This window comes from Pelodiscus sinensis, chromosome 17 (assembly GCF_049634645.1).
Source record: "Pelodiscus sinensis isolate JC-2024 chromosome 17, ASM4963464v1, whole genome shotgun sequence".
Lineage (NCBI taxonomy): Eukaryota > Metazoa > Chordata > Testudines > Trionychidae > Pelodiscus > Pelodiscus sinensis.
In genome coordinates, this window is record NC_134727.1 from 6,914,517 (window position 1) to 6,931,423 (window position 16,907).

At 46.9% G+C, this 16,907-nt stretch overlaps 1 protein-coding gene across 1 annotated transcript in view; it reads right to left on the reverse strand.

The window, feature by feature from the left end:
* SPDL1 (spindle apparatus coiled-coil protein 1) overlaps positions 1-15,812 on the reverse strand; it is a 94,339-nt gene extending 78,527 nt beyond the window's left edge. Inside the window, exon 1 of the mRNA XM_075900165.1 lies at positions 15,662-15,812. The gene's annotated coding sequence lies outside the window, so the exon portion shown is untranslated. The remainder of the gene's footprint in view (positions 1-15,661) is intronic.
* Between the last annotated feature and the right edge of the window lie 1,095 nt (positions 15,813-16,907).

Genomic DNA, 16,907 nt, shown 5'->3' on the forward strand with positions numbered 1-16,907 from the left:
TAGCAAGAAAGCCTCCTCTTTTGGTGGAGCCCTTATCCCTCATAGAACGAGGTAAACAGGGCTCCCCAAAAGAATGCGTTTGCTCTTCCACAAAAAAAGCAGAAGAGCAAATGTGTTCCTTGGACGCAGCAGAGTTTTTCTGGGATACCTCGGGTATTCCGGAAAACCCCTGCAGTGTAGATGTACCCTCTGTTAGAGAATAAACATGTCCTTTTGCTGCAATAGAGGCCTGTTATAAAAAAAAATAGCACAAACACTAACAAATCTTGAATTCCACAAAAAATCAACATAAGAATAGCTACTCTTTAAGTGGGGGCTTGAGTTGTTCCTAGCGCATTGGCCTCCCTTTAATTAGCCTGAGCAGAAAAATGAATCACTTGAGTGAGGCTTAATCTCCCCATATATGGGGTTCACGCTTTTGAAAGTTTCCAAATGTATTTCTTCCATCTGGCTTAGCATCACAGGGTCAAATCTTCAAGTCTTTGTTCACACAAATTGTAAGTGAATGGGAAATGGTACTGACTATAAGTTGCAGAGTTTTGTGCATATGTTTTGTAAAGCCCTAAAAATGAATTACCAGCAGATTTTATAAATCTTTTAGAAATAGTATTTTGGAATGTTAGTGGCAATATATGTGAGAATTACACTGATGTGAAAATCCCTCAAATTAAGCCATTTGGCAGGCCTGATCCAGTGCCAACAGAAGTGAATGGGCAACTTTACATTGATTACAGCAGGCTTTAGAGTAGGCCTTCCATAAATCAAGTATAGCATGGGTGGTGGAAGCAGGAATGATGTCACCAGATGAGCCGACAGCCTCTGTGGGCCACTAAGTAAAGTGAGGAAGGTGGCTTCATGATCTGGAAGGGGTGGGCCTCAAGCTGAAGTGGTAGGGCAGGGACAACTAGGCCTCAACTCTGCTCGGAGTGCGGTGTTGTGACCTCCAGGCCTCAGAGCTGTGCAGCACATGCAGTGTGTTACAGATTTAAAGCAGCAGTAAGGATCCATTTAAGCATTTTGTCTTGGCAATCAGTGTTCAATTAAGTGGTGCCCAAAATATGCTAAAAGCTCAATACGGAATAATAACGGAAAAGCACATTAATCGTTACTCCACGTGAGCTATATTTTTGCTTGTTTTCAATGCACTTTTTAAAGTTTTCAATTGCAAGGCATAATGACTGTTTAAAATATATAAGAATTTCTACTTGGTATTTACTATTTGCAAGTGTTGGTTTACGTAGCTCAGTGACGTTTGCTATTTTTCTGTAGGGGGTACTAAATGCCTCAGGGAATTAGTAAGGGGCTATTAAGGCCCGGACCTCCGTATCCCTGATTTAATTCTTCACAAGGCTAACTGATACTTATTACGACATCACAGCTGTTTGGTAACTGGTTAGAAATTATGCCTGGTGCCTCAGTCCAGCTACCAGAAGAGATGTGTATTTCATGAACCACTTTTCTAATTACTATTATCTAGGAGCTGCATTACCAGTTGCATTTAAGAGGAGAAAAGACAAATAGGTAAAGAGATTAACTGACTGTTTGGTCCATAGGGCAGGAGTGGGAAACCTCAGGCTCAGGGGCCGGATGTGGCCCCTGGCTTGCCTGGATCCAGTCCCCGAGGCTCAGATCTCTCCACTAGCATTGGAAGGCCCACGCTGCTGCTCCACCCCCTCCACGGTCCCACCATGGGGCTGGAGCACACAAAATCTTCTAGCCAAAATCTCCTAGCCTAGGCCCCTCTAGACTCTGGTGTGCAATGGGAATGTGGGGAGTGTCTTTCTCATTCTCACTCAGGCACCACGTCAGTGTGGGTTGGGGGTTGTTTTTTGTTGTTTTTGCTTCTGATTTTTCTGTGGATCAGTGGCCTCCAGCCCCCCAAAAAGGTCCCCCTCCCCTGCCATAGGGGAAGCACATAGGTGGAAGAGAATGGAATAACCCTGCAATACTGCTATCCCATGTTTAACTGTGCTACAGCTGGGGGGTTTCATTCTTCATTGCTATAGCTGTACTATTTTCCCTACAAGTACTAAAGAACATTAGTAGGAAACGAGAGCCCAGGAAATGTTCACTTCTGTAGGGGACTCAGAATAGCAGGGGGCACAGTTGTGATTCCAGTATTCTTAGTCATAATGTCGATGGCATAAGCTATAGCTGTTATCCCGAAAATAAGTGATTTAAAAAAAATCCATGTCCATCCAGAAATTGCAGGCACTTTCTTAAAACACAAGCCATTTCACACCTCATCTATTTACATAGTGAGATGTGAAAATATATTTCCTGCTTCTTAAATATATTCACACCCACGAGCTACTCAGACACTTCCCCATGGTGGCGTTTCATGGCAGTTCAGGCGTGGCATGTTTTCAGTGTGGTTATGCAAGTAAAACAAGGGTGCTCCCTACACTGCACACATGGTATTTATTTGCAAACAGTGACATTTCCCCCCTAGCTATCGTTTTCTTTTAATTGCTATTACTGTCTTTTAATGTCGTTAGAAGATTCTGTGATTCACCTTTCTGTCTTGGAGTTATGCATCCATCGATTAGCATGAGCCAGTAGCATGAGGGCTGTCCAGATACAAGGGCATAGAAATAGACCCCCCCAAATGTACACACTAAAAAGATTCCCCATTCCTGCTCCCACTCTTGGGCTATGTCTTCACTGGCGGGTTCTTGTGCAAGAACTCTTGTGCAAGAACACGTCCACTCTGCCATGTGCTTTTGCACAAGAGTATCCATGGCAGTGCGGACGCTCTCTTGCGCAAGAAAGCTCTGATGGCAATGTCAGCCATAGGGCTTTCTAGCGCAAGAAACCCCTGCCGTGCGTCCACACTGCCCTCTTGTGCAAGAGCTCTTGTGCAAAAGGGCTTACACTTGTTAGAAAAGAGCGTAGCTCTTGTGCAAGAAGCCCTGTCTTCTGACACCATACTGTAAATCTTCTTGAGCAAGAGCAGGCGGGCAGTGTGGACGCTCTGTGGGTTCTTGCACAAGAACCCATCAGTGTACACATAGCCTTGGACTTGTTCGTTGCTTTCAGTAAACAAAGGGCTAGGTCATGGCCACACATGGCCAGCCTTGCGGGAGGGTGATGTGGGCAACCAGACAGGGCAACGTGGTGCCAAAGCCAAGAGGCTACAGAAGGGCTGTGCCCATCTGGGAGACAATAAAGGGGGCTGCAGGGCAGGAGCGAGGCACCCACACGTGTCCCCTCACTTCCCTCCCGCAACTCTGCCCTTCGCCTGCTGCCTATAGCTCAGGGTGCAGTACTAAAAGGTGCCAAGGAAAATTTGCCCAGGGTGCCATTTTCCCCAAGGCCGGCCCTATACCACTGCAGCCAGGCAGGTCTGCTGACAAATGGGGGGCAATGGGGGCAGTTGTCCCTGGGCCCATTCAAAAGGGCCTGAGGTTCCCGGTTGCTGCCGCTGCCCTTTAAATCACTGCTCCAGGTCACCACACGAGCCCTCTGCACACCTCCGACACCCCCCCCCCAGGCCAGAATCCTCTCCTGCAGCCATATCCCCGTGTCGCAGAGCAGCACCTCCTGCCTGTAGCACTGGGAATTAGCTCCTCTGCAGGGTGCCTCCCTGTAGCGGGTGTCCCTTCATGTCCTCCCTCGAGGCACCAGCACCAGACCTGCATGGTGCCCAGACCACTGCATCCCCTTCCGGACACTGCCCTCCAGCAATACCCACTCCAGTTGTGTCTCCGACCCCTTGTGGTGGGGGAGGGGTTATCAACAGTCCCACATCTCTGCACTCTGGGGCCCTCTTCTCCCAAGGAACCACCAATCTTCTACTCCCGCCTTGCCTCTGTGACTCACTGCCAGTCGCCCTCTAGCCCCTTCCCTCGGGGCAAACTGCAGCTTGAAACGGCCCCCCTCATTGGCTGCCTTTGCCTACCCTGGCTCTTCTTCCCCTGCAGCCTTAGTACACTCAGGCCCCGCAGCCTGGGAGTGAGGTCAGGCCAGAGCTCCCCAGATCTGCCTGCATCTTCCCAGCCCTGCCCTGTCTCAGGAATCCTCCAGCTTCCCTGGCAGCCAGGTCCCTCCTGTGCCATATCTGGAGCAAGAGCGTCTTCCTCCCTCCCTCCTAGAGCCCTTTTTTATACCGCCGGGGCCTAATTGGCAAGATCGGCCTCAGCTGTGGGCTTTGCTCTCAGCCCTCTCCCAGGGCTTTAAAGGGCCATTGCGGGGCAGACGCCGCATCACACCCCTCCTGGGCCGTGCACCTCAAGCCCCTGATCACAACCCCCTCTTTCACCCAAATTCTCTCTCAGACCCCACTCCTGTACCCCAGCTCCCTACTCCAAACTCCCTTCTGCACCCAACCTCCATCCCAGACCCGACAACCCCCTCTGCAGAAGTGCTGCCCTTGACCACTTGCCAAAACCTTGGAATGCTCCCTTCCCCTCCTCCCCCCCCCCGGGGTTTGTAAGAAAACAGAGACCACCGGTCTGAGATCCTGGAGACTCCACTTGACATAACCCACTTTGAAGCTACACTATGGAGACTTAGAAATCACTTGTTAAGAGAACAGAGGGGAACGTAGCATCAAACTGAAATATTTGCAACAGTAGTGGCGTGGGTAAATCTGTACAAGGCAATAGACCGATGAGTATTCCTTATCATGCAATTTAACGGGCTATTCAAAACTATTCCTAATACTGATTGCAAACTTGTGTTTATGTGCGGTCGGTGGAGCTGGCAGCCTTGCCTATTAAAGTTGTCCAATGCATCCTATTATAAAACCCTGTTTTAAGTTACTGATAACTTTGCCCATTGTTGGCTGTTCAACGCGAACTTTTCCAGGCTGAGCGCTCACCTCATGCTCAGTGGTTTTGGAACGTATCAGCCAGAAAGGTGCAACTTTAAGAGTGTGAGACTAGTAAAAATGTTTGACCATGTGAAAAAAGAAAAAAAAAGATCTTTTCTTTGAAATGTTCTAGCACTCTGTATTTTGCAGCAGGGACTTACTATTTGTCAGGGGTTGGCCTTTGTGTCAGGGATTTATACCTTTAAGCTTCCCCGTAAAAAATGCCCAAATTGGGACAGAGCAAGGGAATAAAGGAAGCTCACACTCTCCGTGAAGTCTTGCTAGAATTCAACAGCTTATTAATACCTAGTTTGCTGAAGTTTGTAAGAATGGAAAAAGTCTTATAATGAGGGTGTCACACAACTTTTCAACCATAGGTGGCATCTCCAGCACTGGACTTGCTGCAGATTTATAGTGGTATCACCAGCTCACAATGTGACCCACACTGTATGCTTGCTGTCAAACACTCTGACAAGTGATGGAAAACCAACAGTGTCAGAACTCGGGCTGTCCTGGCTGCTTGAACATTATGAAAAGCTACAGAAATGGAATGGCTAGTTGCCAAGAATTATACCTCACGTCCAAGATCAATAAAAAGAAACATAGAAAAATGGCTTTTAAGTGCTTCCATTACCACTGACATGGCAGCTTAACCTGACCCTGTAGCTAGAAAAAAATCGCCCTAAGCCCTGTCATTGATATGGTTTCTACAGTACTGTTATTTGAACTTCTCCTTACCCCGTGAGACTTTTTGCCATTCCAGCTGACTCTTGCTGCTTTCATTTTCCGTGAGCTCTCCATGTATGATAGCCTAGTTGCAAGAACATGTTTTCTTTTACTTCCCCTTTATCTGTTTTAGTAAGGCACCTCTGCATACAGAAACAGAGAGAGTGTCCCATTTCGTATGGAAAAGGAGACAATGCCTGATGAAGTCTGTTCACTAGAGAACTGGATAGACACGTTTGCAGAGATGCCATACATCGCTAAGTAGAACTATGCATAGAACCCTGTGGTCTGTCAGACTTTGAAACACTTATTTTCAAGGGGAGGGGGCTAATTCAGCTCTAAAAAAACCCCAGTTTGAAATCTACCACGCATCTCAGCCAAGAAATGTATTTGTTTTGGGGGGAAAAATACTGTTGTGTCATTGGAGTGAAGCCCTTTGCCTTCATTACTAAAAAATAAATAAATAAACTGTACAGGAAAAACTTTTAGGCTCTCAATTCATCCAGGGGTAAAGTGGGACTCATCTATTTTGCTGTTTGGAATAAATAATGGAAGCAGCTAGACTATCTTCCCCCTCTGCCGTTATTACTGGACTTGGAGCCAGATTCTCAACCACTGAATGAATGCTCCTGAGGTGGGTGTCCACATATGCTGCCCAAGCAGTGTCATAGTGCCCTCCTATTGTGGCTAGCACCACTACACATCCTTTACCCCGGGGGTGTCCATCTTTCCTGCCGCTTCCACAGCCATGCACTCCTTCTTCCATTTGCATTCCGAGCCCAGCAAATCTGAACTTGGACTAAATTCGTTACCAGAGCAGAGGACATCGCATGTCTCTGTAGCTGTGGATATTGCGGACTGGGATGTGGCCAGTCCCAACCCAGGTGACCTGGAGTAAGGCTGGGAACAAGCAGACACAGAAGCTATCACAGCCATGGGTGAATGCTTTGAGCAGCCAGCGCCCTGCTGCTGATCTTAAGAGCAGGTGTGTTGGCTCCTTCAGCAGGTCAGGCAGCTCACATGGGGCCCAGCTGCCCTCACTAGCCTGCTTGGCATTAAGCTGTTACCACTGTACTTACACAGGCTGGCTCTGACCCCTTACCCCTGGCAGTGCAGCCCCCTAATTCACATGTACAACCAAGATGGATTAAGGGGGGCTAGCTGGGCAGCTGCCCAGGGCGCCAACCTATGAGGGACGCCTGATGGCAGCTGCAAGGAGTGCACAGCTCCCGGATTGCGGGCTGCAGCAGCTCCCAGCAGCCGCCCTGCAGCGGCCGCCCGGGGTGGGGGCTGCATTAAACCCTGCAGCGCCCTTCCCCCTGCAGCCGCGGGGCCCTGCACGACCAGACTCAGCCCACCCCAGGCGGCTCCGGGTTGCGTGCCTGAGATGGGCTGGGCACATGCATCCTACCACCGCCAGCTCCATGCGCCCTCCCCCATGTGCCGGCACGGGGGCGGGGCTGCGCATGTGCCCTCCCCCAACTCAGGGCACAATTAACCTGTCTGCCCGGGGCGCCGGAATGGCTCAGTCCAGCCCTGTGTACAACGAGGGTGCGTCTACACTGCACAGCTATTTTGGGATACCAGAGGTATTTCAAAATAACTGCCCCGTGTCTACACAAGCCATCCACTATTTTGAAATATTTTTTAAAATAACGGGTGCGCTATTTTGGCATCCTGGTAACCCTTGTTTCATGAAGGCTGCAGTTCACTTCAGCACATGTAGTTACTGGCCTTAGAGCAGAGAGCAGGAGTAGTCATGAGGCAGGACTCTTGACAAGACTTCATAGACTCACATAATCACAGAACACTAGAACGGGAAGGGACCTCAAGACATCATCGAGTTCAGTCCCCTGCCCTCATAGCAGGACCCAGTGCCATCTAGACCAGGGGTGGCCAACTTATTAGAGAAGAAGAGCCAAAATAGCAGTGGACAGAGTGTGAAGAGCCATGTACCGGGGGGAAAGTGGTTGAGAAAGAAAAAAAAAAGGCAGCCGCACCGGGGGAAAGGCTGGACAGTGTTCAAGTCAGGTACAGAGTTGGGGTTCTGAGCAAGCCAGAGGCTTGTGGCTGTGAGGGTGCAGGAGTTTGGGGCTCAGGACACAGACTTGCAGAGTGTGGATGGTTCAGGAGTGTTGTGGCAGAAGACTGGGAATGTGGGGGTGCAGGAGTTTGGGGATGTGAGAGGCTCAGGACGAGAGTTCCAGTGTATGATAGGCTCAGGTTTGGGGTCAGGGGCATGCAGGAGTGTTGTGATGCTCCAGTCAGATAGGGGCTTGGCCCCAATTGGGGGCTTGTTGGCCAGGCTTCATTTTTAAATAAAATATTATGTCAAACACAACATGTTTCAGCATTGTCTTTATTTATGAGAGGGATGGGGAACCTGTTTTGAGTTCTGGTGTCACTGACCCACAGAAAAGTCAGTCGGTGCCACACAAGTAAGATACAAAAAACAACCCCTCCAAAAAAACCCAAGCCTCACTAATGTGGCCTCAACTGTGCTGGTGGGGGCAGGGGACAGAGTGCTGGGGCAATCCCCCTCTAACCTTATGGCAGATCCCGGAGCTGGAACTGCTGCCGCACCTGGAGCCGGAGCTGCTGCCACTTGTGCTCAGCAGCTGGCTGCTAGCACGTGCAGGCTGGGATGCTGAGTGCGACCTGGCCTGCACATGCAGGATATGACGTAGTGCTCTGGGAGTCATGAGCAGAATGATGCAGACCTTGAGCAAGCATGCAGTTCAGAGTGGCCCGGCCGTGAAACCGGCTGACCTGAGCGGTTCCAGGTTCGTCCCGGTTCCATCAGGAGCTGCAATTTTTTTCTTCACAAGCTGCAGGTTGGCCACCACTGACCTAGACCATCCCTGATAGAGGTCTATTTAACCTGCTCTTAAGTATCTCCAAAGATGGTGATTCCACAAACTCCCTAGGTAACTTATTCCAGTGTTTAACCACCCTGACAGCTAGGAAGTTTTTCCTAACGTCTAACCTAAACCTCCCTTGCTGCAGTTTAAGCCCATTGCTTCTTGTTCTACCCTCAGAGGCCAAGGAGAACAATTTTTCTCCTTCCTCCTTGTGACACCCCTCTTTTAGATACTTGGAAACTGCTATCATGTTCCCTCACAGTCTTCTCCATTCCAAACTAAACAAGACAAATTCTTTCAGTCTTTCTTCATAGGTCATGTTCTCTAGATCTTTCATCATTCTTGTTGTTCTTCTCTGGACCTTCTCCAATTTTTCCACGTCTTTCTTGAAATGCGGTGCCCAGAACTGGACACAATACTCCAACTGAGGCCTGATCAGTGCAGAGTAGAGTGGATGAATGACTTCTCATGTCTTGCTCACAACTCTCCTGTTAATGCATCCCAGAATCATGTTTGCTTTTTTTGCAACGCGTCACACTGTTGGCTCATATTTAACTTGTGGCCCACTATGACCTCTAGATCTCTTTCTACAGTACTCCTTCCTAGACAGTCTCTTCCCATTCTGTATGTGTGAGACTGATTGTTCCTTCCTAAGTGGAATACTCTTTATTTGTCCTTATTAAACTTCATCCTATTTACCTCAGACCATTTCTCTAGTTTGTCCAGATAATTTTGAATTTTTATCCTATCATCCAAAGCAGTTCCACCTCTCCCAGGTTGGTATCATCTGCAAACTTAATAACCGTACTCTCCATGCCAATGTCTAAATTGTTGATGAAGATATTGAACAGAACCGGTCCCAAAACAGACCTCTGCGGAACCCCACTTGTTATGCCCTTCCAGCAGGATTGTGAACCATTAATAACTACTCTCTGACAATGGTTATCCAGCCAGTTATGCACCCACCTTATAGTAGCCCCATCTAAGTTGTGTTTGCCTAATTTATGGATAAGAAAATCATGTGAGACCATATCAAATACTTTACTAAAGTCTAGGTATACCACGTCCACCACTTCTCCCTTATCCAGAAGGCTCGTTATCCTATCAAAGAAAGACGTCAGGTGTTTAACACCAGAGTGTTTTCACAGCTAGTAGCTCACTATTTGATGTGTGTGGAACATGACTCTCTTCCCAATTTACTAACCTGCAGCACTTCCATTTTCTTCTTCTTACTGACACAACCAAGCACCACCACCACCAGCCCTAAATGGAGGATGAGGACTGCTGTCTTTCTTCAGCAGTGCCTTTGAATGGTTGAGATGTAAACAAAAGGCATCTGTTTTCTTAAATTGTGGTCTAATTTAAAAGTGCCAAGATCGTATCATGTTGTGGTAGGTGCAATAGTTCATATTATGTGCAGTAGCCGTCATTGTGCTGGGTGGCCACAGCTCTGCAGGCTTTGAGTTTATTAAGGTGTTTCAGAAACACAGACTAGTATAAAGTAACAACTTTAATCAAGTGCTAATTTGCTTCCATCTGAAATTCAAGTAGCTCTGTAAACACCTTGCTCTCAAACCCAATCTGACTAGTAATAGCATCTTTGGTGTTTTAGACATTCAAAATCATCTATGCTTAGAGAAAATCCAATTTTAATGATTGAGGTCAAAAGGGCAACTATTGATTTTTAGAAGTTGACGTCTGAAACCTTTTATAATTATAATTGTAAAATATGGAATTTACAGTACCATGTCAGAGTGTAGGGCCTGAGAAGCATAAGAAGCTCACCAGTGCTGAAAACTCATTTATATAAAAATGCCTAGATGGATGCATATATTTTTGTAAAACAAACATTTTAAAAAATCAAAGTCATATGGTGCAAGCCTCCTGCAGGGTATTTTAACAGCTGCCATTGGGCAACAGCCAAAGACAGATCCCAGATATCATGTTCACACTGAGATTTATACGTTTGTATTACCATATTGGCCACCTTTTGGTACCCTGTTATGGGCAGGGTGCCTAGATTTTGCCCTGCCCTTTATTCTTCCCCTTCCAGGATTTTTTACAGACACTCCACTTATTAGGCCAGTCACCACTAGGGATGTAAAATCCCGTTTAACTGGTTAATTAGAAGAGGAGTGCCTTCTCCTCCCCTACTGGGCCACTGTGGACAGGGACAGCTCCAAGCATCCACAGCATCCCTGCCCACGGTGGGTCCTGCGGGGCGAGAGCAGTCCCCACCGATTAACCAGAACCAGAAAGCATCAGCTGCTAAGGGTGGTGCTTACCAGTTGACTGGTTAACCTTTCACATCCCTAGTCACCGCCCTTCTCAGAGGGTGGCTTTAGTCAGAAAAAAAACTCAAAAGTCAAACTCTGAGTCCTGCAAATTAGCACAACAAATAAATTGTTCCTCACTGAGTCCTTTTGTTACCAGTTCTCATAGGGTGTGTCTAGACTACACGGCTCCATCGACGGAGCCATGTTGATGAATTTACTAGACGTAGGAAAATGAAGTGGCGATTTAAATAATCGCACTTCATTTACATCAAAATGGTTGCTGCGCTGTGCTGGCGATCAGTTGATCCGGCACAGTGGGGCAGTCTAGACATGCTGCAGTCGACAAGGGAAGCCCTCTGACACCATCGAGACTAACCGATTTATTAAGGTGGGGCAGGAGAGGGGGGTTGCAAAGTTGGGTTGTGGGCCCACCTGGGGAAGCTGTTGGTGGGCCATAAGATTCTTTATTTATCTAAGCGTCCATAGGCACGGAGCCTCTCAACTCCCATTGGCTGCGGTTCCCTGTTTCCAGCCAAGGGTGGAACTGATGAAGTCGGTTTTACCCACAAACGCTTATGTCCTAATAAATGTGTTAGTCTTAAATGTGCCACAGGACTCCTCGCTGGTTTGCTTAAACCGCATTGGCTGGTTGTTGCATTGGCATTGTCCCTGTGCATGCTGCCATCTAATGGCTATTGATATTGCAGCAAAATATTTTGGAACAAGTACTGCAGCTGAAAACGTCAGTTAACCTGTGCTGCGTGCATCCATTGAGCTTTCTACAAATACTGCCTGCAGACTGCTCAAATATTTATTTAATACCAAGGAACAGGGATGACTGAGGGGTAAACATGGAATGAAAAGCAGACCTAATTTAACGTAGGTTTAAATTGGAGATTTAATAGGGGCTTTAAAACATAGTAAGGGCTTTTTCAAACTACTCATTTAGATTTCAGCACTGTTCTTGCTTTCATGTGTGATTCCTAGCTTTGTCTAAGCAACTGCATGCATGACGTTGAGCAAACAGTTTGGTTCCATAGTGTTAAGTTTTATGGAACTCATTGTCATTTTATAGCTGCGATCATTCCGTTCTCTGTAAAACATGTGCTTAGTGGCATGGGAGGCATTTCAAAAGAAATGTGCTATCAAAAGTCTCTGAAGCCTTCAGTATGTTGAATGGGGCTAACACCACTTGTTCGGTCAGTCTCTCAAAGCTTTTATGGTTCCTGGGAAGCAGTAGAGTCCCTGCCCGCTCTTTTTAATGTGTATTTTTCCATGTGAAATTGACACAGATCTCCCCATTGATTTCATCAAACTTCTGCAGAAAAACTGAAATACATTTTAGTTTGTGTCCTCTGATATTTTATAGTTTCAGCTCTGGGTCAAATCCCGCATGGCCTAATAAACATCCTTTGGCGATCGTGAATTTTGCCTCATTGATCATCTGAATAGGGGCTTCATGGGTAGACCCTATCTTAGCAGTTCATCCCTCTGCTCTCCATTTCTGAAAGACTGAAATGACTGGGCTTGTTTAGTTTGGAAAAGAGAAGACTGAGAGGGGACATGATAGCGGTTTTCAGGTATTGAAAGGGTGTCACAAGGAGGAGGGAGAAAATTTGTTCTTCCTGCCTCTGAAGATAGAACAAGAAGCAATGGGCTTAAACTGCAGCAAGGGAGGTTTAGGTTGGACATTAGGAAAAACTTCCTATCTGTCAGGGTGGTTAAACACTGGAATAAATTGCCTAGGGTGGTTGTGGAATCTCCATCTCTGAAGATATTTAAGAGTAGGTTAGATAAATGTCTATCAGGGATGGTCTAGACAGTACTGGGTCCTGCCATGAGGGCAGGGGACTGGATTCGATGACCTCTCGAGGTCCCTTCCAGTCCTAGTATTCTATGATTCTATGATTTCCTAGTTGGGACTTCCGATCTCACATGCCCCTCCAGTTGTCATTGAGGATACAGCTAGACTGAGGGGGAACAGGGGGAGGATTCGGGATACCAAAAACTCCTCCGTGTCCAGGGAATGCATTTGGTCTTTCGCTTTTTTTTTTATGGAAGAGCAAACGCACTCTTTCGGAAGCCCCTATATTCCTCGCTCCACGGGGAAGAAGGGGGCTTTCAAAAGACGGGGTTTTTTTTCTGACATTTGGCCCAGTCTAGACAGATAAACCTCCAAAGAGAGGATTAGAATTTAGTCCTGTTTTCAATGTCTTTATTCCAATTAGTTTGCATGGTAAGCAGATGTCATGAAACTGCTCTACTCATGCTTTCCCCATCTGTGGTTTCAACCCTTTTGTCTCCTGCCATGTAGCCCTTTGGTCCAACATTTCATGTACTTCCTAGCCTATGGCTCTTTAATTTGGCCCTTAATCTCTGCAATGAAACCTGATTTTTGGATGCCTTCCATGTTCAGAAATACATTGGGTTTTCCTTATCTCCCATGGCAGTGAAGCCTTCAAAGAGCGCCAGCAGATAAATGAAGCCTGACCTTCCAGGCCCTCCAACCCATTGCAAGTTGTGAAGGAGAAACAAATTCCCAATGAAGCAGCTTCAGGGAAGACTCCATTTATAAATACCAGAACATCTTGAATTCCATACCAAATAATGTAAATGAGGAGGGAGCAGTGGCAGATGAACTCTGCCATCAGCAGGAGCTGTACTTTGTTAGCCCACTGGATGTGGCTATTCCTTCACCTATTTAAAAGCCCCAAAACAGGCCTTTTGCAATGGTCCCTTTCACCCACTTTGGTATCTAGGCAATAATTTTGGAGCTCTCGCCCCCTTTTCTGTGGTTTGTTTTGCCTTGCAGTAAGGTAGAGGTCTGTCAGCCGTTAGTGGCTGAACCTTGCTCTCTGGCTGCTGTATTCATGCTGACTTCATTGTGTTACTGAGGTCTACCAGGAGAATTTGGTATTCTGCCTCCGAATACTCAAGTCTTTAAACAAAAAGGAAGTTGCTGTAAAGATTTGACTTGAGGGTTCTGCTGAGCTGCTGACTGGCAGCTTCCCTGGCAAGCACCTCCTGGCTAGAGCCTTCCCCCATAGCATCCTAGTCCCTTCTTCCCCCAACCCTCTGCTCCCCCTCCTGCACCCCAGCCCACGTAACCCAAATCCTCTGCAGCCCTGCTCTTGCACTCATGCGCCTTCCCAGACCCTGCGCCCACTCCTATACTCCTCCTCTCCTGCACCTATACCCACATCCTCTCCTGGACCCTCCTCCCCAATCCTCTGACCCAGGTTCGGCATGTAATAGTGTCGTTGATGAACCAAGAAGCAAAAGTTTATAGGTTAATGCTATCGATACATGCATTTTCCCCCTTCCTCCCAATATATTTTTTAGCAGGCTGGCCAGCAGCCTGGCTCAGTACTAACTTGGGACGGATCTGTGACCTACCTCTGCTGCAGCTTTGCATTTAAAGTGTATTAGGAGCCAGGCAGGCAGGCAGCCCGGCTCAGTTCTGGCTCGTGCCTGGTCTGGAAGCACAGACCCTCCCTCCCCCCAGACAAGGGCTGCTGCCACCCCGCACTGCTGCCTTTGTATCTATAGTCAAGTAATTGATAAGATTCCATGAGGTTACTTGACTATTCAGTTAACCGATATTTAACATCCCTAACCCAGGTCACAACTCCCTCCATCACCCAAACTCCCTCCCAGACCCCACACCCCCTTATCCCAAGCTCCCTTCTGCACCCAACCTCCATTCAAGACTCCGCACCTCCTCCATTCATATCATCGAAGAAGGTGGCCCTTGACCATTTACCAAATTCTTGGAGCGGTCCCCCATCAAAAACACCACCACACACCTTTTCTAACGCTTTAGGAGAGCTGTCTTTTTTTGTTCAAGTATATTTTTCAGCAGCAAAATTTTTCTTTCTATTGCTTCAGCTTATCAGAAATATGGATATGCAGCTGCATCTTTGTACATGCTATATGCCCAGATATTAACAACGATGTAATTGTGTCAGAATGGAAAGATATTGTACAACTATCATGACAGATGTTAGGCAAGTATAGTCTGTTCTAGTTGCACCATGGCTTTCTTTGTCACAGTAAACTGAAGTGTTCTAGGTGCTTTTAAAGTTTAGAATAAGACAGTTCATGTCCCAGACTGCTTACAGTGTAAAACAGATGAAGGTTAAACAAAGCGACACAACACCTTCAAATCTTACCATCTCCACCAGCTTTTGAAATGTAGTTCTCCCTTGGGTCTTCTCCTGTCTCTCTAACGGCTCCCATTTGGTAGCTCATCATCTCCACTCCAACATTCTGTGACGGCTTAAAAGGGCCCAGCCTCCACTCCTTTTAGGAAAACTTACTCACAATAATATATCAGCCTGGAGATAATAGAGACACCTCTGCCCCCTAGGTCCATCTCATATCCTCACCAAACTTTCAGTCTGTTTTTCTGACATGTTTTCTTGGATGTCCAGACATCAGACCGAGTGTACCAAGACCAGAACAAAAACCTCTTCATCACCACTTCATGCATTCATTCATCCCTCCCTCCCTGCCTCCTATCACTTTTCCAGTTTCAGACCATCATATGGATGTACTCAACTCCACACTCTATTTTCCCACATCCTGGCAGTATCTAAATATGGTCAGTTCTTCGTGCCTATAGTATAAGATTTGGCCTTTGACCTCCATGTACAAGCTATAATTCTCAATAAAGCCTTCCTGTTGTCTCAATTACTGCAACATTGCCCTGTGAAGGGCAGAATGCAGGAAGTACTCCTGTCATAGTAATGGCTTCGTGAACTGGTTCCTGAAATGCTTTCCATGTCCAAGTGGTGGTATGGAATGATGTTGGAGGAGTTTGTCAATAGAGTTAACTTTGCTGAACAGACAATATGTCCCATTGATCTTGCTAAACACCATGGCAAGTACAGTATTATATGATTACTGCCATAGCAACCTTATCACGACAAAAACAGAGTACAAAGGAACATAATACAATTTTAAGATCTAGGAGAGTGACTCACCAACCAGTATGGCCCCTCATAGCTAGGCGTGGCATTGCAGGATAGTCCCTTTGCTACTTCCTTCTGAAGACCTCTCGGGATTGTCTGGTGCTTCTAATGATGTGGTCCTCCAGCAAGATAATGTGCAGTCTCATCTCTTCTAGGGTAATGAAGTCCCTAAATAAGATAAAATAGGAATCTTTCAGCAAGTGTTTGACAGCACCTCATCCTTCAATTCAGGGCCCATCTTCAAATCCAGTCAGTCCTTTGGTCTGTTGCCTAGAGCATGGACATCCCATTTCAGACTCCTGACTGCAATCAGGGTCTCCTAAAAAGAAAGAAAAAACCTTGTTCTTTCTTTCTTTCTTTCTTTCTTTCTTTCTTTCTTTCTTTCTTTCTTTCTTTCTTTCTTTCTTTCTTTCTTTCTTTCTTTCTTTCTTTCTTTCTTTCTTTCTTTCTTTCTTTCTTTCTTTCTTTCTTTCTTTCTTTCTTTCTTTCTTTCTTTCTTTCTTTCTTCAATTCCAAATTCAAGAAGAACAGCCAGACTGGGTCAGACCAAAGGTCCATGTAATCCAGTATCCTGTCTGCTGACAGTGGCCAGTGCCAGATGCCCAAGAGCAGCCGTGGATTTAGGGCAGGGTAAGCGGGGCGGCTGCCCTGGGCCCCGCGCTTCCCGAGGCCCTGCGCATGCGCCTTGGCACCACGGCGCATACGCTGTGTAAAGGGGGGGGCCCCCCCGTGAAATTTTGCTGCCCGGGGCCCCGCGGCGCTGCCCAGGGCCCCACGGCACTCTCACCTGCCCCTGCCCCAGAGGGAGTGAACATAACAGGGAATCATCAAGTGATCCATCCCCTGTCACCCATTTCCAGCCCCTGACAAACAAAGGCCAGGGACACCATTCCTACCCATCCTGGCTAGCAAGTACTGATGGACCTAACCTCCATGCATTTCTCTAGTAAATTCCAGAAGCTGGAACAGGTCTGGGCAATAGGAAAACTGAGCAATAAAGCCTGACATGTTCTGGCTACACATGACAGCTGTGGCACTCTAGAGCTGGAAGGAGTGGAACTAACAGTACAGCTGGTGATAAAAAGAACACTCACAATCTCATTCCTAAACAGTCACTGGAGATGTTTGAGACTGTTGCTGAATATATGATCTGACCACCCATGCCCCATCATTGCAAGCATATCCTGTATTTTAATGTTTTTGTGTTGTCCAATATATGCTGGGTAGCATATGAATATGTATCATATTCATATTCATA